Source organism: Euprymna scolopes, chromosome 19 (genome assembly GCF_053919585.1).
Source record: "Euprymna scolopes isolate OS-2025 chromosome 19, ASM5391958v1, whole genome shotgun sequence".
NCBI classification, from domain to species: domain Eukaryota; kingdom Metazoa; phylum Mollusca; class Cephalopoda; order Sepiida; family Sepiolidae; genus Euprymna; species Euprymna scolopes.
Window position 1 is genome coordinate 122,789,309 of NC_136500.1, and position 23,889 is coordinate 122,813,197.

At 27.9% G+C, this 23,889-nt stretch overlaps 1 long non-coding RNA gene across 1 annotated transcript in view; it reads left to right on the forward strand.

The window, feature by feature from the left end:
- The first annotated feature begins 933 nt into the window (after window positions 1–933).
- The window catches only part of LOC145239944 (uncharacterized), a 31,113-nt gene continuing 8,157 nt past the window's right edge, over window positions 934–23,889 (forward strand). The window contains exons 1-2 of the long non-coding RNA XR_013862430.1: window positions 934–1,205; window positions 19,114–19,206. This is a non-coding gene — a long non-coding RNA (uncharacterized LOC145239944). The remainder of the gene's footprint in view (window positions 1,206–19,113; window positions 19,207–23,889) is intronic.

A 23,889-nucleotide genomic window follows, 5' to 3' on the forward strand; every position in this document is an offset into this window, starting at 1 on the left:
TTGTTTTGTAATAACACAAGAATTATTTAAACTGAATTAATTCTTCTAAATAAAATAATTGCTTTCTTTGATAATACGTGTTTTCTTTCTGTATATATTTGTTTCGTAATGACACTGTGTTAAAGTGTTAAAACTAGAGTATTTTTAAAATAAATATTTGGTTTCGTTTTTCGTATCTTGACTCCGTGATCAAGTTTTATTTTTCTTTAAGCAAGAGTTAAAAACATATTGTTTTTAAATATTATGAAGGTACATAGTCTCTTTTAAAAACAATATCTCCTTCAAGAACGGTAATAAAATGTGTTTTCAATCGATATTTATTCAATAAGGGACCAGTTTTTCTACCTAGCAAAAGGGGGGGGGTCCGGGTACGAGTTTTCCGGAGATGAGTTTTCCCGGGACGATTTTTCCGGGCACTATAGATATCAAAACCATTTTGTTACGTTATGCGTCAGTAAAATGTAGTCTTTAAGTTTTAGTTGTAAATGTAAGGAAAAATATATTGAAAAATGTTTTTTTTTAAATAAATTTATATATTTTTCAATAATAATATTATTATGTAAATCTCAATTTCTAACAAAATTTAAACAAACAAAAAATGTTTTTACGTTTGAAAAAGAAACACATTTAAAAAAAATTATGTCTCTTCTGTTGTTCCATAATCATGAAAATTTCATGTAGTAAACACAACTTGATGACGTCACCGATTCATGTGCATTCATCCTTTTATTAAAGTTTTTTTATGTGAAACTTTTAGTATTAAAAGAATAGACCAATTTTTTTTTTACCAGTAAACGTTTATTTATTTATTTAATTCGCATGACTGTTTTATTGTTAACATTACGTATTGACATATGTAATTTAAACCTAAGGAAAACAAATCCGCACACTTAACGGGCATTTTTACACAAGGAACAAAATAATGATTTCACCGTGTTACGATGACTTTAAGTTCTTTGTTCTTTAGCAGTTAGTTCCCTCTTTAAATAATTTAACGTTTAAATCGTGGTTTTTTTTTATCTTTTAATTTTGATTCTTTTATATTTTCATATATTTTTCTTAATGAATTGAACTCACAAAGCAAAAGTTTTATCAATTTACCAAAGAAATCATAACAAACAAAACAAATTTTCTGTTTTGAACACAAAAGAGAAATCGTCCTGGCTTTTGGCTTATTTTTCATATTGAATTTTCTGGAATGAAAGGTAAGATTTTGCAATACTAAATTTTTTTTTTTTTTTTAAACATTCAATAACTGTTTCAACAATCTTAAACAATTAAATGGGATTAAATTATGATATCGCTGATGTAAACAGTTTCGAGTAAAACAATATATAGGCAATTATTAGTATTTAATTTTAAGATTATGACATGATGAAAATTTTGGTAAATTTTACGCAACAACAGAACACCGTCCACTCTAATTTGTTTTTTTAGGGGTAATCGAGGTCGCTGACAACGAATCTGATAATCATACCCACCGCAAATTTACCGTTTGTATGGTATGAACCCCTGGACCTTGGGACTATTTTGTGCCATTTCACCGCCTTCGGTAGTGTTTTTTTACACGTACGTTCGCATGCGAACGGGCGTAGTGAAGTGTCTTATCACATCCCGTAGGAATCTTTCAAATAAGAAAGTTAAAAAAGAAAAAAGATGCTAGTGCACTTACTGATCCGGGCTATTTTTTAAATTGTATTTCCAAGTTTAATTAAAGTTTTATAATATTTTTTTTTTTATTCAATTGTAAGATTAAAGTATAGAATAGGTACAAAACACCCTCCCCTCCCCATGTTAAGAATTGCTTTTTAAATAATAAAGTTATGATTTCAGCACGGATCAATAAGTGCACTAGTGCTGAAAAAAAAATGTGGTTCATTTTTTTTTTTTTTTTTTTTTTGTCTTACATAGTTTTTAATACTTTTTAATTGATCAAAGTTTTCACGAGCGGACCGGACCAAACACATTTTTATGTTTTTTGTTCTTTTTTTTTGGGGGGGGGGTATTCCATTAACAGGTGCTTTTGCAGTTTAATTAACCATTTTTCCGTAAGTAATGTGCCGACATTTACGATTTCACAAAAATTCTGTTTATGTTGGGCAACGGGCGGGTTTCTAACAGTATTTTGTATAGTTTTTTTTATTTGACCCAGCATCACCACCGCCCTGCTGGAAGCAGGCCAGCGGAACAGTTTTTCACATGCAGGCAGTTCTAGGAAAGAAGCTTTGATTGTGGAATCTGCGTTCAGATTTAAGAACAGAATAAGAGTAGGGAAAATTGTTGACAGTGGTTGTAGCTAGTCGAGTTTTTTGTGAAGATTTGGCAAGGAAGATTTTAGATTGGACCTCAGACAAGCACTTGCCATGGAAATAATAATAGATCTAAAAGAGGCTGGCCACATCTTTTGTGGAAAGACATTTCAGAGAATAGAAAAATGCATCACCCACTAGGTTTTAAAACTAGTTTTGAATACTCATGTCAAGGTAAGATGCACTGAGCAACTCCTGCCAAAATGTGGCAATATTACTCCATTTTAGGACGTACTTAGTCTTTATACAAATAGATGATGCTTTGGAAGTGAAATACCTATTTGAGCTGTAGGATGATCCATTTTTTTCAGTGATGTTGGCAACAGAGTCGATGTATGTGTTCCATTTTAGATCAGGAGTGAAGGTCAGTTCCAGAAGCATGTCAAGACATGGAGCCTCCCCAAGAGGAGAGCCTTTCATTTCAATTAGGGCCAGACAGGGGTCAGATCGATTATTATGAAAAGAGAGAAGCTTGCTTTTAGATGCTTTAAAATTAACAAGTCACATTTTTCTCCCATTGCACTGTGTGCTCAAGATCAAAATGCCTAAAGATAGACCATAAACTAAACTTACGTTGCAAACTGGGTCAAGTATAACATTTGTTTTATGAATCCCAAATCTCTTGCCTAAAGCACGTTCCAATTCTTTGCCTAAAGCATGTTCCAATTCTTTGCCTAAAGCATGTTCCAATTCTTTGCCTAAAGCATGTTCCAATTCTTTGCCTAAAGCATGTTCCAATTCTTTGCCTAAAGCACGTTCCAATTCTTTGCCTAAAGCATGTTCCAATTCTTTGCCTAAAGCATGTTCCAATTCTTTGCCTAAAGCATGTTCCAATTCTTTGCCTAAAGCATGTTCCAATTCTTTGCCTAAAGCATGTTCCAATTCTTTGCCTAAAGCACGTTCCAATTCTTTGCCTAAAGCATGTTCCAATTCTTTGCCTAAAGCATGTTCCAATTCTTTGCCTAAAGCATGTTCCAATTCTTTGCCTAAAGCATGTTCCAATTCTTTGCCTAAAGCATGTTCCAATTCTTTGCCTAAAGCATGTTCCAATTCTTTGCCTAAAGCATGTTCCAATTCTTTGCCTAAAGCATGTTCCAATTCTTTGCCTAAAGCATGTTCCAATTCTTTGCCTAAAGCACGTTCCAATTCTTTGCCTAAAGCATGTTCCAATTCCACTGATATGTTCCAGATTAGAAGACAACAATTCTGTTTGCAAACCATGAAACCTGCAAAAAGTTCAATCACTGACATTACGAATAGATGAAGACATGACACAAGGTTATTTCTTTAATGTCTAACTGTTCGTGAATGCAGTCTCTTCGCAACCGAAAGGACATTACGGCTCACAGACCTAACCAGATATACTTCCTCGTTAGTGAGGCACCCCAACCCAGATGCCCAAGACTACATCAAGCAAAGTGACTCCATCGTCAAAGCAAGCCAATCGATATAATCAGGACAATAAAAGAGTGTCAGAAAGGCTTTCTTTTAATCTAAACAGGGTTTTCAATGTATGATGATATTCACAATAGAAGCGTGTATCTTCCACGTCTCATCTCAATCTATAAGGCAACGTTTCCTGTTATTGGTGTACAGAAGTAAGGCCCAAGTTTGTTGATGAATCTGAACAATATTCATACCCAGTATTATATTTTATATTATAATTTTTGTTATCTATTTATTTGCGTCTGTATATTATTTGACGGTGTAAGAGTTGGTTGAAGCGTAATGTCAATGCTTGTTATGCGTGTATATAAGTTGCACAGAGTAAAATATTTGTTCTATGTTAAATTTATCACTATATTTTTTTGCTGATCGGATTGCGTGTGAATCATGTGATCAGGTTGGCTGAATTGGGGAGATTTGGTTTGGGCTTAGAAGAGGACAAACGGCTTCACCGTTGTCTCCTCCCCTTCAGGGGGGGGGGAGGAGGGGGGCGCTAACCTGAATAGAACAGAAACAATACAGGCCAGAGATTCACTTTCCATCTTCTGCAAGACATCTGGAAAGTGAAATAAACTATGAAACCAATTCCTTGTCTTGGAGTGATTGAATCTTCGTCCAAAACAGGTACCAGGTCTCCCTTCCAAGACGAGAGATTTCCAGATGGACCAACATCCAAGACGCAGAAGGTATGTCTGAAAAATGCATGTATCACACACACACACACACAGAACGGCATATGAACAAATAGACAGAACAACTAGACGGTCACATGATGTTAATTCTGACTAGACGAAATACTACATTAAGGTTGATTAGACGATCATACATGATCCCCTTTATGATATAACGCAACATATGTATATAAATGGCATAGATGCCCTCATCCCAATGTATATGATTTCGGGATTATTACATGTTTAGAATAGTCATATTTCACCACTCAGTTATATTATAATTTTTTTTTTTAATCTATTTATTTGCGTCTGTATATTATTTGATGATGTAAAGGTTGGTCAAAATGTAATGTCTGTGCTTGTTATTCGTGTATATAAGTAGCGCAGAGCTTCTCCCAATGTGTATGGCATCGGGATAATTACTCATTTAGAATAGTCATATTCCAACCACTCAACAGTTACAACATTGTAAAATGTTAATTTTTAATATTTATGTTTTGTGTTTAACAAAATATTGGATCTACGTTAAATTTATTACTATATTTTTATGTAATGGATTTATATATATGTGTATTTGTTCGGAGGTTCCGAGTTTAAATATAAAAATATGTGGGTGGAAAACTCCCTAGAGCTTTTTCGACAATCATCTAATCATGATTAATTGATAGTATAATAAAACATTTCGAAAATAAAGATGTGGTGGAATTTGAAATGGCAGGAATTATGAAAATAGCTGGAAGTCGTATTATGCTTACTTTGTTGTGTCTGTGATTGTTAATGTTGTGGTGGCAACCACTTATTTGCATATGCGAATAACATAACACTATAAATGGCAAGCCTAGGTTGGCCTTGGTGTGTCTTACTCAAATGCCACCAGAAGTGACGCCGAAGAGCGTACATGTCCTCCCACCAAGACTCTCTGACTCGACACCATCATTTGTACATATTGTAAATATACCTGTTTTTTAATACACTTATTATTGCGTTATCTTGTTGTTTGCGTCTTCATTGTATTTCCTTACTAATTATTGTTCAACCTTGCAACCACAACAGTTGGTGACGAGATATGAAGCGTCAAATATAACAGTTTGACGAAGAACTATTTAAAAAAAAAAGAAAAAAAGTGCAACGCAAAGGTTGACCATTTTTTTTAAGGAATGCAAAGTGTTGACGAGCAAACGGATTTTACGCTAAAGAGCAGTTTCAACTCAAGTGAAAAAAAAAAAAAAACTCTAATGTGGCAAAAGCGACAATTTACGCCGTTTTCTGGGAATCCGACTTGCAAATGAATGTAAAAGTGAATTAGAGCTTTTTCGACAATGATCTAATCATGATTAATTGATAGTATAATAAAACATTTCGAAAATAAAGATGTGGTGGAATTTGAAATGGCAGGAATTATGAAAATAGCTAGAAGTCGTATTATGTTTACTTTGTTGTGTCTGTGATTATTAAGTATATATATAATTGGCACAGATGCCCCCCACCCATGTATATGATATCGGGATTATTGTTAAGTATGTATATAATTGGCACAGATGCCCCCCCCCCATGTATATGATATCGGGATTATTACATGTTTAGAATAATCGTATTTCACCACTCAGTAGCTACAATCTTGTCAAATGTTTTAATATTTATTTTTTGTGGTTGAAAAATATTGGTTGCACATTGAATGTTTCAATATATTTTAATGTAACTGATTTATATATGTGTTTAAACATGATTAGTTGACAACTCTCTAGAGTTCTTTCACCTTTCATCTTATTATGATAAATGTATAGTATAATTGAAAATGATGCAATGGGGAATTTGAAGTGCAAAAACTTATGATAAATAAACATTCGTATAAAAACGATTAGATTGCACTGATGTAATACTATAAAGTAAACGTGAGAGGGGGTGGTGGCAATAGACAAAGAAATAGGAAGTATATTACAATAAACAAAGAAATGGGAAGTATATTACAATAAACAAAGAAATGGGAAGTATATTACAATAAACAAAGAAATGGGAAGTATATTACAATAAACAAAGAAATGGGAAGTATATTACCATAAACAAAGAAATGGGAAGTATATTACCATAAACAAAGAAATGGCAAGTATATTACCATATACAAAGAAATGGGAAGTATATTACAATAAACAAAGAAATGGGAAGTATATTACCATATACAAAGAAATGGGAAGTATATTACAATAAACAAAGAAATGGGAAGTATATTATAATAAACAAAGAAATGGGAAGTATATTACAATAAACAAAGAAATGGGAAGTATATTACAATAAACAAAGAAATGGGAAGTATATTATAATAAACAAAGAAATGGGAAGTATATTACCATAAACAAAGAAATGGGAAGTATATTACAATAAACAAAGAAATGGGAAGTATATTACCATATACAAAGAAATGGGAAGTATATTACAATAAACAAAGAAATGGGAAGTATATAATAATAAACAAAGAAATGGGAAGAATATTACAATAAACAAAGAAATGGGAAGTATATTACAATAAACAAAGAAATGGGAAGTATATTACAATAAACAAAGAAATGGGAAGTATATTACCATAAACAAAGAAATGGGAAGTATATTACCATAAACAAAGAAATGGGAAGTATATTACAATAAACAAAGAAATGGGAAGAATATTACAATAAACAAAGAAATGGGAAGAATATTACAATAAACAAAGAAATGGGAAGTATATTACAATAAACAAAGAAATGGGAAGTATATTACCATAAACAAAGAAATGGGAAGTATATTACAATAAACAAAGAAATAGGAAGTATATTACAATAAACAAAGAAATGGGAAGAATATTACAATAAACAAAGAAATGGGAAGAATATTACAATAAACAAAGAAATGGGAAGAATATTACAATAAACAAAGAAATAGGAAGTATATTACAATAAACAAAGAAATGGCAAGTATATTACCATATACAAAGAAATAGGAAGTATATTACAATAAACAAAGAAATGGGAAGTATATTATAATAAACAAAGAAATGGGAAGTATATTACCATAAACAAAGAAATGGGAAGTATATTACAATAAACAAAGAAATAGGAAATATATTACAATAAACAAAGAAATGGGAAGTATATTACAATATACAAAGAAATGGGAAGTATATTACAATAAACAAAGAAATGGGAAGTATATTACCATAAACAAAGAAATGGAAAGTATATTACAATAAACAAAGAAATGGGAAGTATATTACCATATACAAAAAAATGGGAAGTATATTACAATAAACAAAGAAATGGGAAGTATATTACCATATACAAAGAAATGGGAAGTATATTACAATAAACAAAGAAATGGGAAGTATATTACCATAAACAAAGAAATGGGAAGAATATTACAATAAACAAAGAAATAAGAAGTATATTACAATAAACAAAGAAATAGGAAGTATATTACAATAAACAAAGAAATGGGAAGTATATTACAATAAACAAAGAAATGGGAAGTATATTACAATAAACAAAGAAATGGGAAGTATATTACAATACACAAAGAAATGGCAAGTATATTACAATAAACAAAGAAATGGGAAATATATTACAATAAACAAAGAAATGGGAAGTATATTACCATAAACAAAGAAATGGGAAGAATATTACAATAAACAAAGAAATAAGAAGTATATTACAATAAACAAAGAAATAGGAAGTATATTACAATAAACAAAGAAATGGGAAGTATATTACAATAAACAAAGAAATGGGAAGTATATTACAATAAACAAAGAAATGGGAAGTATATTACAATACACAAAGAAATGGCAAGTATATTACAATAAACAAAGAAATGGGAAGTATATTACAATAAACAAAGAAATAGGAAGTATATTACAATAAACAAAGAAATGGGAAGTATATTACAATAAACAAAGAAATGGGAAGTACATTACCATAAACAAAGAAATGGGAAGTATATTACCATAAGCAAAGAAATGGCAAGTATATTACCATATACAAAGAAATGGGGAGTATATTACAATAAACAAAGACATGGGAAGTATATTACAATAAACAAAGAAATGCGAAATATATTACAATAAACAAAGAAATGGGACGAATATTACAATAAACAAAGAAATGGGTAGTATATTACAATAAACAAAGAAATGGGAAGAATATTACAATAAACAAAGAAATGGGAAGAATATTACAATAAACAAAGAAATGGGAAGAATATTACAATAAACAAAGAAATGGGAAATATATTACAATAAACAAAGAAATGGGAAGTATATTACAATAAACAAAGAAATGGGAAGAATATTACAATAAACAAAGAAATGGGAAGTATATTACAATAAACAAAGAAATGGGAAGTATATTACAATAAACAAAGAAATGGGAAGAATATTACAATAAACAAAGAAATGGGAAATATATTACAATAAACAAAGAAATGGGAAGAATATTACAATAAACAAAGAAATAAGAAGTATATTACAATAAACAAAGAAATGGGAAGTATATTACAATAAACAAAGAAATAGGAAGTATATTACAATAAACAAAGAAATAGGAAGTATATTACAATAAACAAAGAAATGGGAAATATATTGCAATAAACAAAGAAATGGGAAGAATATTACAATAAACAAAGAAATGGGAAGTATATTACAATAAACAAAGAAATGGGAAGAATATTACAATAAACAAAGAAATGGGAAGAATATTACAATAAACAAAGAAATTGGAAGTATATTACAATAAACAAAGAAATGGGAAGTATATTACCATAAACAAAGAAATGGGAAGTATATTACAATAAACAAAGAAATGGGAAGTATATTACAATAAACAAAGAAATGGGAAGTATATTACAATAAACAAAGAAATGGGAAGTATATTACAATAAACAAAGAAATGGGAAGTATATTACCATAAAAAAGAAATGGGAAGTATATTACAATAAACAAAGAAATGGGAAGTATATTACAATAAACAAAGAAATGGGAAGTATATTACAATAAACAAAGAAATGGGAAATATATTACAATAAACAAAGAAATGGGAAGTATATTACAATAAACAAAGAAATGGGAAGTATATTACAATAAACAAAGAAATGGGAAATATATTACAATAAACAAAGAAATGGGAAGTATATTACAATAAACAAAGAAATGGGAAGTATATTACAATAAACAAAGAAATGGGAAGTATATTACAATAAACAAAGAAATGGGAAGTATATTACCATAAACAAAGAAATGGGAAGTATATTACAATAAACAAAGAAATGGGAAGAATATTACAATAAACAAAGAAATGGGAAGAATATTACAATAAACAAAGAAATTGGAAGTATATTACAATAAACAAAGAAATGGGAAATATATTACAATAAACAAAGAAATTGGAAGTATATTACAATAAACAAAGAAATGGGAAGTATATTACAATAAACAAAGAAATGGGAAGAATATTACAATAAACAAAGAAATGGGAAGTATATTACCATAAACAAAGAAATGGGAAGTATATTACAATAAACAAAGAAATGGGAAGTATATTACAATAAACAAAGAAATGGGAAATATATTACAATAAACAAAGAAATGGGAAGTATATTACAATAAACAAAGAAATGGGAAGTATATTACAATAAACAAAGAAATGGGAAATATATTACAATAAACAAAGAAATGGGAAGAATATTACAATAAACAAAGAAATGGGAAGAATATTACAATAAACAAAGAAATGGGAAGAATATTACAATAAACAAAGAAATGGGAAGTATATTACAATAAACAAAGAAATGGGAAGTATATTACAATAAACAAAGAAATGGGAAATATATTACAATAAACAAAGAAATGGGAAGTATATTACAATAAACAAAGAAATGGGAAGTATATTACAATAAACAAAGAAATGGGAAGTATATTACCATAAACAAAGAAATGGGAAGTATATTACCATAAACAAAGAAATGGCAAGTATATTACCATATACAAAGAAATGGGAAGTATATTACAATAAACAAAGAAATGGGAAGTATATTACAATAAACAAAGAAATGGGAAGTATATTACAATAAACAAAGAAATGGGAAATATATTACAATAAACAAAGAAATAGGAAATATATTACAATAAACAAAGAAATGGGAAGTATATTACCATAAACAAAGAAATGGGAAGTATATTACCATATACAAAGAAATGGGAAGTATATTACAATAAACAAAGAAATGGGAAGTATATTACCATATACAAAGAAATGGGAAGTATATTACAATAAACAAAGAAATGGGAAGTATATTATAATAAACAAAGAAATGGGAAGTATATTATAATAAACAAAGAAATGGGAAGTATATTACAATAAACAAAGAAATGGGAAGTATATTACCATAAACAAAGAAATGGGAAGTATATTACCATAAACAAAGAAATGGGAAGTATATTATAATAAACAAAGAAATGGGAAGTATATTACCATAAACAAAGAAATGGGAAGTATATTACAATAAACAAAGAAATGGGAAGTATATTACCATATACAAAGAAATGGGAAGTATATTACAATAAACAAAGAAATGGGAAGTATATTATAATAAACAAAGAAATGGGAAGTATATTACAATAAACAAAGAAATGGGAAGTATATTACAATAAACAAAGAAATGGGAAGTATATTACAATAAACAAAGAAATGGGAAGTATATTACCATAAACAAAGAAATGGGAAGTATATTACCATAAACAAAGAAATGGGAAGTATATTACAATAAACAAAGAAATGGGAAGAATATTACAATAAACAAAGAAATGGGAAGAATATTACAATAAACAAAGAAATGGGGAGTATATTACAATAAACAAAGAAATGGGAAGTATATTACCATAAACAAAGAAATGGGAAGTATATTACAATAAACAAAGAAATAGGAAGTATATTACAATAAACAAAGAAATGGGAAGAATATTACAATAAACAAAGAAATGGGAAGAATATTACAATAAACAAAGAAATGGGAAGAATATTACAATAAACAAAGAAATTGGAAGTATATTACAATAAACAAAGAAATGGCAAGTATATTACCATATACAAAGAAATAGGAAGTATATTACAATAAACAAAGAAATGGGAAGTATATTATAATAAACAAAGAAATGGGAAGTATATTACTATAAACAAAGAAATGGGAAGTATATTACAATAAACAAAGAAATAGGAAATATATTACAATAAACAAAGAAATGGGAAGTATATTACAATATACAAAGAAATGGGAAGTATATTACAATAAACAAAGAAATGGGAAGTATATTACCATAAACAAAGAAATGGGAAGTATATTACCATAAACAAAGAAATGGAAAGTATATTACAATAAACAAAGAAATGGGAAGTATATTACCATATACAAAAAAATGGGAAGTATATTACAATAAACAAAGAAATGGGAAGTATATTACCATATACAAAGAAATGGGAAGTATATTACAATAAACAAAGAAATGGGAAGTATATTACCATAAACAAAGAAATGGGAAGAATATTACAATAAACAAAGAAATAAGAAGTATATTACAATAAACAAAGAAATAGGAAGTATATTACAATAAACAAAGAAATGGGAAGTATATTACAATAAACAAAGAAATGGGAAGTATATTACAATAAACAAAGAAATGGGAAGTATATTACAATACACAAAGAAATGGCAAGTATATTACAATAAACAAAGAAATGGGAAATATATTACAATAAACAAAGAAATGGGAAGAATATTACAATAAACAAAGAAATGGGAAGAATATTACAATAAACAAAGAAATGGGAAGTATATTACAATAAACAAAGAAATGGGAAGTATATTACAATAAACAAAGAAATGGGAAGTATATTACCATAAACAAAGAAATGGGAAGAATATTACAATAAACAAAGAAATAGGAAGTATATTACAATAAACAAAGAAATGGGAAGAATATTACAATAAACAAAGAAATGGGAAGAATATTACAATAAACAAAGAAATGGGAAGTATATTACAATAAACAAAGAAATGGGAAGAATATTACCATAAACAAAGAAATGGGAAGTATATTACAATAAACAAAGAAATGGGAAGTATATTACAATAAACAAAGAAATGGGAAGTATATTACAATAAACAAAGAAATGGGAAGTATATTACCATAAACAAAGAAATGGGAAGTATATTACAATAAACAAAGAAATGGGAAGTATATTACAATAAACAAAGAAATGGGAAGTATATTACAATAAACAAAGAAATGGGAAATATATTACAATAAACAAAGAAATGGGAAGTATATTACAATAAACAAAGAAATGGGAAGTATATTACAATAAACAAAGAAATGGGAAATATATTACAATAAACAAAGAAATGGGAAGTATATTACAATAAACAAAGAAATGGGAAGTATATTACAATAAACAAAGAAATGGGAATTATATTACCATAAACAAAGAAATGGGAAGTATATTACAATAAACAAAGAAATGGGAAGTATATTACAATAAACAAAGAAATGGGAAATATATTACAATAAACAAAGAAATGGGAAGTATATTACAATAAACAAAGAAATGGGAAGTATATTACAATAAACAAAGAAATGGGAAGAATATTACAATAAACAAAGAAATGGGAAATATATTACAATAAACAAAGAAATGGGAAGAATATTACAATAAACAAAGAAATGGGAAGAATATTACAATAAACAAAGAAATGGGAAGAATTTTACAATAAACAAAGAAATGGGAAGTATATTACAATAAACAAAGAAATGGGAAGTATATTACAATAAACAAAGAAATGGGAAATATATTACAATAAACAAAGAAATGGGAAGTATATTACAATAAACAAAGAAATGGGAAGAATATTACAATAAACAAAGAAATGGGAAGTATATTACAATAAACAAAGAAATGGGAAGTATATTACAATAAACAAAGAAATGGGAAGAATATTACAATAAACAAAGAAATGGGAAATATATTACAATAAACAAAGAAATGGGAAGAATATTACAATAAACAAAGAAATAAGAAGTATATTACAATAAACAAAGAAATGGGAAGTATATTACAATAAACAAAGAAATAGGAAGTATATTACAATAAACAAAGAAATAGGAAGTATATTACAATAAACAAAGAAATGGGAAATATATTGCAATAAACAAAGAAATGGGAAGAATATTACAATAAACAAAGAAATGGGAAGTATATTACAATAAACAAAGAAATGGGAAGAATATTACAATAAACAAAGAAATGGGAAGAATATTACAATAAACAAAGAAATTGGAAGTATATTACAATAAACAAAGAAATGGGAAGTATATTACCATAAACAAAGAAATGGGAAGTATATTACAATAAACAAAGAAATGGGAAGTATATTACAATAAACAAAGAAATGGGAAGTATATTACAATAAACAAAGAAATGGGAAGTATATTACAATAAACAAAGAAATGGGAAGAATATTACAATAAACAAAGAAATGGGAAGAATATTACAATAAACAAAGAAATGGGAAATATATTGCAATAAACAAAGAAATGGGAAGAATATTACAATAAACAAAGAAATGGGAAGTATATTACAATAAACAAAGAAATGGGAAGAATATTACAATAAACAAAGAAATTGGAAGTATATTACAATAAACAAAGAAATGGGAAATATATTACAATAAACAAAGAAATGGGAAGTATATTACCATAAACAAAGAAATGGGAAGAATATTACAATAAACAAAGAAATGGGAAGAATATTACAATAAACAAAGAAATTGGAAGTATATTACAATAAACAAAGAAATGGGAAATATATTACCATAAACAAAGAAATGGGAAGTATATTACAATAAACAAAGAAATGGGAAATATATTACCATAAACAAAGAAATGGGAAGTATATTACAATAAACAAAGAAATGGGAAGAATATTACAATAAACAAAGAAATGGGAAGTATATTACAATAAACAAAGAAATGGGAAATATATTACAATAAACAAAGAAATGGGAAGAATATTACAATAAACAAAGAAATGGGAAGAATATTACAATAAACAAAGAAATGGGAAATATATTGCAATAAACAAAGAAATGGGAAGAATATTACAATAAACAAAGAAATGGGAAGTATATTACAATAAACAAAGAAATGGGAAATATATTACAATAAACAAAGAAATGGGAAGTATATTACAATAAACAAAGAAATGGGAAGAATATTACAATAAACAAAGAAATGGGAAGAATATTACAATAAACAAAGAAATTGGAAGTATATTACAATAAACAAAGAAATGGGAAGTATATTACCATAAACAAAGAAATGGGAAGTATATTACAATAAACAAAGAAATGGGAAGTATATTACAATAAACAAAGAAATGGGAAGTATATTACAATAAACAAAGAAATGGGAAGAATATTACAATAAACAAAGAAATAGGAAGTATATTACAATAAACAAAGAAATGAGAAGTATATTACAATAAACAAAGAAATGGGAAGAATATTACAATAAACAAAGAAATGGGAAGTATATTACAATAAACAAAGAAATGGGAAGAATATTACAATAAACAAAGAAATGGGAAGAATATTACAATAAACAAAGAAATTGGAAGTATATTACAATAAACAAAGAAATGGGAAGTATATTACCATAAACAAAGAAATGGGAAGTATATTACAATAAACAAAGAAATGGGAAGTATATTACAATAAACAAAGAAATGGGAAGTATATTACAATAAACAAAGAAATTGGAAGTATATTACAATAAACAAAGAAATGGGAAGTATATTACCATAAACAAAGAAATGGGAAGTATATTACAATAAACAAAGAAATGGGAAGAATATTACAATAAACAAAGAAATGGGAAGAATATTACAATAAACAAAGAAATGGGAAGTATATTACAATAAACAAAGAAATAGGAAATATATTACAATAAACAAAGAAATGGGAAGAATATTACAATAAACAAAGAAATGGGAAGTATATTACAATAAACAAAGAAATTGGAAGTATATTACAATAAACAAAGAAATGGGAAATATATTACAATAAACAAAGAAATGGGAAGAATATTACAATAAACAAAGAAATGGGAAGAATATTACAATAAACAAAGAAATGGGAAGTATATTACAATAAACAAAGAAATAGGAAATATATTACAATAAACAAAGAAATGGGAAGAATATTACAATAAACAAAGAAATGGGAAGAATATTACAATAGCAAAGAAATGGGAAGTATATTACAATAAACAAAGAAATGGGAAGAATATTACAATAAACAAAGAAATGGGAAGTATATTACAATAAACAAAGAAATGGGAAGTATATTACCATAAACAAAGAAATGGGAAGTATATTACGATAAACAATGAAATAGAAAGTAGCAAACAATGAATCTGTAGGTAGACAGTTGACAACTAGATTCCGTTTGCATGGGAAATGTCTCTAGAGTTCTTTGCACTTTCATCTCATGATAAATTTATAGTATAATTTAAAATGACGAAAATAAAAACATTTGGGAATTTGAAGTGCAAAGACTTGTGATAAATAATTAAACACCTTTATGCACTTTTTCTACATAGGGTATTGCAATAAAAGTAGATTCAAATAAAAAAAATGATTTTTTTAATCTGCTCTATGCAGGTTCTCAACAACTCGATTTTGTATTTACTGGCACAGCATGGATTTTCTTACCAAAATACTGACCATTAACAGAGCCGAACATTGCAGAGGAAGAGAAATTATTGGGTCTTGTCCTTCCCTGTATAATCCTAAATGGAATGGACTGTCTTACATGCATCTGCAAATGCAAGGAAGTACACTCCACATAACCAACAACAGTGCTGGAATGGAACATACTCTTTGCAAAAAAAAAACAACAGCAGTTCATATATTATATACTAAATGCAAGCAAATAGAGTAGAAGCAATTAATACTATTTCTAACAATCTGCTTACGCTTATCCAAGATAATTTTAAATAAGTAGTATATTTAAAAGACCCAAAATATTTTAAATGATCTGAAATCTGCAACCTTTTTGCTAATACACTTATTAATAAGGTCTTCCAAATAATCATTATTAATGAATAATTTCCTGATTCTCTCTAGTTTGAAGTCCAGTCTGCAAGATGAACAAATTATGAGGATTCTTTTGTACACATTTTATAAATCAGGCTGGTTGTTTGTGATTTTTATACAAACGAGGCAAATAAAAGTACGCTTCCTGTATATGGTAGTGAGACAGCAACCTCTTGAACGTCTAACAAGGACAAGGAAAGAATTTATCCTTCTTGCTTTCCATCGTGAACTATAGAGCGCTATGAAGAGATTGGAAGTACAAACATAGAAGAAGTGTAATATATAACAATGCTTGTAATTTCAGAACTAAACACTTGATTTTTAATAAATGATGAAATTATCAGCTAATGTTAGGGGCCAATTGACTCCCCATTGAGACTTCGTCGACCTGACTATAAGCAAAGATAAACTTGACGGTTTTAGAGTACAAACGTATGCTTTTTATAAATATCTCATGAGAAAACAAGGAGAGGTCATGTGACCACCATGTGTGTGTCTACATATACATATTGTGTATTTCTAAATAGAGTGAAGATAAAAACATAAAGATGTCTCAGAACTTGGATATAACATTAGTAACAATCATGAGGTTGTTTGCTTAGCAACCGAAACGGCTAACATGCTTGCCAATCGGTTTGCCTCCAACTCCACATTGGACCCTGCTAACCACCCCCTCCCTGACTTTCCTTTGCGGACAGATGCCACACTAGACAATCTGAAAATTACCCCTTCTCAGGTGCATGCTATCATAAAAATCTTGACAATTAAAAAGCATGTAGACTTGATCTCATCCCAGCTGTGCTGTTAAAAAAGTGTTCCACCGAAGTAGCTCCAGTTCTCTCCAAACTTTACAACAAATGCCTTAATGAATCTTGCTTTCCTGCATGCTGGAAAACTGCTTCTGTGGTACCAGTTTTCAAGAATTCTGGCAAAGAATTGACCCAGTAAATTACTGCCTCATTAGCCTCCTCCCACTTTTCGCCAAAATGTTTGAGTCCATAATTAACCAAGTCTAGTCCATCATCTTACAGATGTTAAACTTCTGACCAACCAACAATATGGATTTAGGCAAGCCGTTCCACAGCAAACACCCTAACTGTAGTCTCTGAACGTATATACCATTCACTCGACAAAGCAGGGGAGGGTAGAGCAGTAGCTCTAGATATATCTAAGGCTTTTGACAGAGTATGGCATGAAGGTCTTCTCTGGAAAATCAGATCGTACAGTATCATTGGAAGAATACTTAACATAATTAAATCTTTCTTAGAGAAGAGAAAAATCCAGGTTGTCCTCGATGGTCGTACATCTAAACAATATGATATAAATGCGGGAGTGCCTCAGGGGTCTATCCTTGGACCTCTATTATTCCTAATATTCATGACTTCCCTGACAAAATTGTCTGTGAGATGGGTATATATGCTGATGACACCACGTGCTATAACTGACACGACAGGAAAACAAATGAACACATATCTAAAGAAATGGCAGAAACACTAGAGGATGACCTCCAATCTGTAGTAGAATGGGGACAAAAATGGATGGTCACATTTAATGCTGCTAAGACTAAACTTGTTTCCTTCAATAACTACAAGAGATCTTTTCTACCACCAATAGCAATGGCCAATGACTCTTTATCTGAAAATACATCTTAAACTCCTCGGCCTAATGTTCACAGGAAACATGAGTTGGAACAATTACATTGAGAGCATTGCCAGGACGGCTGCAAAAAAGGTAGGTTCTCTCTACCATGCTAGAAAGTTACTAACGCCCAAAAGTATCCTGTACCTCTACAAGGCCACCATTCACCCATGTATGGAGTATTGTTGTCATATTTGAGCTGGTGCATCTGCTACTAGTCTCTCGCTCCTAGACAAGGTTCAAAAGAGAGTCACCAACGTGATCGGTCCTGAACTGTCATCTAAGCTTCAGCCTCTATCCCATCGACAAAATGTAGCATCCCTCTGCCTGTTCTACAAGTACTTTAACGGTGAATACTCCGACGAACTGCAAGCACTTGTATCCTCTCAATATAAATACCCCCGACAAGCAGCAAAATCCCACCCCTTCACAGTTGAGATCCCTAGACGTAAGAGAGCCTTCTACTCCAGTAGGTTCTTTCCCAGAACTGCTAGGGTTTAGAATTCCCTTCCAGTTCCTGCTTCCCCAACTGTACTGACATGCAGAAGTTCAAGTGTAACGTGAACTGACATCTTGCTGCCCAACTCCCCACATAGTACCCCTGTAGCTCATGTCAGTTATAGTAGCCTCCTACATCAAAGTGGCAATGGACCTTATTTGGGGTGAAAATATAATAAAAAAAAAAAGAAAAAAAACGTTTGCACTGGTTGCATGTTTTTTTATTAAATTTTCTGTATTTAGATAACATCTTGTAAACGTAATCCAATCATTCATAAATAAACATAATCAGTCAATTACAACTGCTCGTGCAGTTTTTGTTTATAAATATGAATATTGGAATTTGACTTTAACAACATTAAAATATGTTTTTTTTTCCAGACAAAGATGCTGTGCTCAATTGAAGCGTTACTGTATCTGTGTTCCAAGTCAACCGTGCTACATTTCATTCTATGTTATGAGGGGAAAAAAATGGTGAGTTATTTGAGAAAAGAAAATTTTTAAAGGAGCGAGTACTAATCTAAATGCAGAAATCTATGTAACTGAAATAAAACTTGAATTTCTGTTAAGACAACATTCACAAAATTATATATATTATTATATTAGTAAGCTTAGTACAGAAATCTATAAAACTTGGATTAAACTTGAATTTCTGTTAAGACAACATTCACAAAATTATATATATTATTATTATATTAGTAAGGTAAGTACAAAAATCTATAAAACTTGGATTAAACTTGAATTTCTGTTAAGACAACATTCACAAAATTATATATATTATTATATTAGTAAGCTAAGTACAGAAATCTATAAAACTTGGATTAAACTTGAATTTCTGTTCAGACAAAATTTACAAAATTAAATATATCATTATTATATTAGTAAGGTAAGTACAAAAATCTATAAAACTTGGATAAAATTTGAATTTCTGTAAAGACAACATTTACAAAATTAAATATATTATTATTATATTAGAAAGCTAAGTACAGAAATCTATAAAACTTGGATAACACTTGAATTTCTGTTGAGACAACATTTACAAAATTATATATATTATTATTATATTAGCAAGCTAACTACAGAAATCTATAAAACTTGGATAAAACTTGAATTTCTGTTGAGACAACATTTACAAAATTAAATATAATATTATTATATTAGTAAGGTAAGTACAGAAATCTATAAAACTTGAATTTCTTTTGAGACAACGTTTACAAAATTAAATATAATTATTATTATATTAGAGAGGTAAGTACAGAAATCTATAACACTGTGATCAAACTTGAATTTCTTTTGAGACAACGTTTACAAAATAAAATATATTATTATTATATTAGTAAGCTAAGTACAGAAATCTATAACACTGTGATCAAACTTGAATTTCTTTTGAGACAACGTTTACAAAATTAAATATATCATTATTATATTAGTAAGGTAAGTACAAAAATCTATAAAACTTGGATAAAACTTGAATTTCTGTAAAGACAACATTTACAAAATTAAATATATTATTATTATATTAGAAAGCTAAGTACAGAAATCTATAAAACTTGGATAACACTTGAATTTCTGTTGAGACAACATTTACAAAATTATATATATTATTATATTAGCAAGCTAACTACAGAAATCTATAAAACTTGGATAAAACTTGAATTTCTGTTGAGACAACATTTACAAAATTAAATATAATTATATTAGTAAGGTAAGTAACAAAATCTATTAAACTTGGATGAAACTTGAACTTCTGTTAAGACAACATTTATGAAATTAGATATAATATTATTATATTAGTAAGCATAGTACAGAAATCTATAAAACTTGGATAAATCTTAAATTTCTGTTGAGACAACCTTTACAAAATCAAATAATTATTCTATTAGTAAGCTAAGTGCAAAAATCTTTAAAACTTTAATTTCTATTGAGACAACATTTACAAAATTAAACATATTATTATTATATTAGTAAGCTAAGTACAGAAATCTATAAAACTTTGATAAAACTTGAATTTCTGTTGAGACAACATTTACAAAATTATATATATTATTATTATATTAGTAAGCTAAGTACAAAAATCTATAAAACTTGGATAAAACTTGAATTTCTATTGAGACAACATTTACAAAATTAAATATAATTATTATTATATTAGTAAGGTAAATACAGAAATCTATAAAACTTGGATAAAACTTGAATTTCTGTTTAGACAACATTTACAAAATCAAATATATTATTATTATATTAGTAAGCTAAGTACGGAAATCTATAAAACTTGGATAACACTTGAATTTCTGTTGAGACAAACTTTACGAAATTAAATATACTATTATTATATTAGTAGACTAAGTACAGAAATCTATATAACTTGGACAAAACTTGAATTTCTGTTGATACAAAATTTACAAAATCAAATATATTATTATTATATTAGTAAGGTAAGTACAGAAATCTATAAAACTTAGATAAAACTTGAATTTATGTTAAGACAACATTTACAAAATTAAATATATTATTATTATAGTAGTAAGTTAAGTACAAAAATCTACAAAACTTTGATAAAACTTGAATTTCTGTTGAGACAACATTTACCAAGTACAATATATTATTATTATATTAGTAAGCTAAGTACAGAAATCTATAAAACTTGGATAAAACTTGAATTTTTTTTGAGACAACATTTACAAAATTAAATATAATATTATATTAGTAAGCTAAGTACAGAAATCTATAAAACTTGGATAAAACTTGAATTTCTGTTGAGACAACATTCACAAAATTGAATATATTATTATTATATTAGTAATCTAAGTCCAGAAATTCATAAATCTTTAATAAAACTTATAATTTCTATTGAGACAACATTTACTAAATTAAATATATTATTATTATTATTTCAATAAGCTAAGTACAGTAATCTATAAAACTTGGATAAAACTTGAATTTATGTTAAGACAACATTTACGAAATCAAATATATCATTATTATATTAGTAAGCTAAGTACAGAAATCTATAAAACTTGGATAAAACTTGAATTTCTGTTGAGATAACATTTACAAAATCAAATATATTATTATTATATTAGTAAGCTAAGTACAAAAATCTATAAAACTTGGATAAAACTTGAATTTCTGTTGAGACAACATTTACAAAATTAAATATATTATTATTATATTAGTAAGCTAAGTACAGAAATCTATAAAACTTGGATAAAACTTGAATTTAATTTAAGACAACATTTACAAAATTAAATATATCATTATTGTATTAGTAAGGTAAGTACAGAAATCTATAAAACTTGGATAAAACTTGAATTTATGTTAAGATAACATTTATAAAATTATATATATTATTATATGTTTGAAATTTGGTTGCGAACGGAATTAGTGGTGGGGGTTTGAATGTTTCTTGATTCATTCAATTTCGGACTTAAGCATATATTCAACCACTACCGTGGTTGAATGATATATAATTTGATAAATGTTGTCTCAATAGAAATTCAAGTTTTATCCAAGTTTTATAGATTTCTGTACTTAGCTTACTAATATTAGAATAATATATTCAATTTTGTAAATGTTGTCTTAACATCAATTCAAATTTTATAGATTTCTGTACTTACCTTAGTAATATAATAATAATATATTTAATTTTGTAAATGTTATCTCAACAGAAATTCAAGTTTTATCCAAGTTTTATAGATTTCTGTACTTAGCTTACTAATATAATAATAATATATTTGATTTTGTAAATGTTATCTCAACAGAAATTCAAGTTTTATCCAAGTTTTATAGATTTCTGTACTTAGCTTACTAATATAATAATAATATATTTGATTTTGTAAATGTTGTCCCAACAGAAATTCAAGTTTTATCCAAGTTTTATAGATTTCTGTACTTAGCTTACTAATATAATAATAATATATTTGATTTTGTAAATGTTGTCCCAACAGAAATTCAAGTTTTATCCAAGTTTTATAGATTTCTGTACTTACCTTACTAATATAATAATGATATATTTAATTTTGTGAATGTTGTCTTAACAGAAATTCAGGTGTTACCCAGGTTTTATAGATTTTTGTACTTACCTTACTAATATAAGAATATATTTAATTGTGTAAATTTTGTCTCAACAGAAATTCAAGTTTTATCCAAGTTTTATAGATTTCTGTACTTACCTTACTAATAAAATAACAATATATTTAATTTTGTGAATGTTGTCTCAACATAAATTCAAGGTTTATTAAAGTTTTATAGATTTCTGTACTATGCTTACTGATATAATAATATTATATGGAAAAATGCGCGCATGAAAAGTAATATGCTTAAGATTTTATTAAACCTGGAAAAGTAAAGGACAAGAAATTCAACCTGGAAAAGTAAAGAACAAGATATTCTAGTAAAGTAAAAAATAAGAATTTTTTAGACTTAAAATATTGCAGCTAAAAATAAAATTTGAATATTGATAAATATTTTATTTATTATTTACATATGTTGTTGTTTATTGTTGAGTTAGAAAGGGTGTCAGTCGCTGGATTGAACTTATTTCCCCCCTATTATTTGCATATATGTATGTAGTGAAAATTGTTTGAATAGAATTAATTCATTAGTTAGTTAGTTAGTAGATGGAATTAATAATTTTATAATTTACATAAAAATTAATAATTTTATTATATCATAGTTAGGATCATTTAATTCTTTCTAACTCAACAATAAACAACAACATATGCAAATAATAAATAAAATATTTATCAATATTCAAATTTTATTTTTAGCTGCAATATTTTAAAACTAAAAAATTCTTATTTTTTACTGTACTAGAATATCTTGTTCTTTACTTTTCCAGGTTGAATTTCTTGTCCTTTACTTTTCCAGGTTTAATAAAATCTTAAGAATATTACTTTTCATGCGCGCATTTTTCCATATAATCCATGATTTTTCCAGGCATTGCTATTGTATTAATATATAAATTTATAATATTTATTAATGATTGTCAAAAAAAAATTAGCTCTCAAACACACATTTATGCAATATTTATCATTCAATCACAGTAGTTCCGAGCCAGGGTCTCTACCGAGACTGCGGTTCATGAATTCGTGATCTGTATAGAGCGTAAACTAACAAAAAAGAAGATGGCACTCGGTGTCTTTTTAGATATTGTTG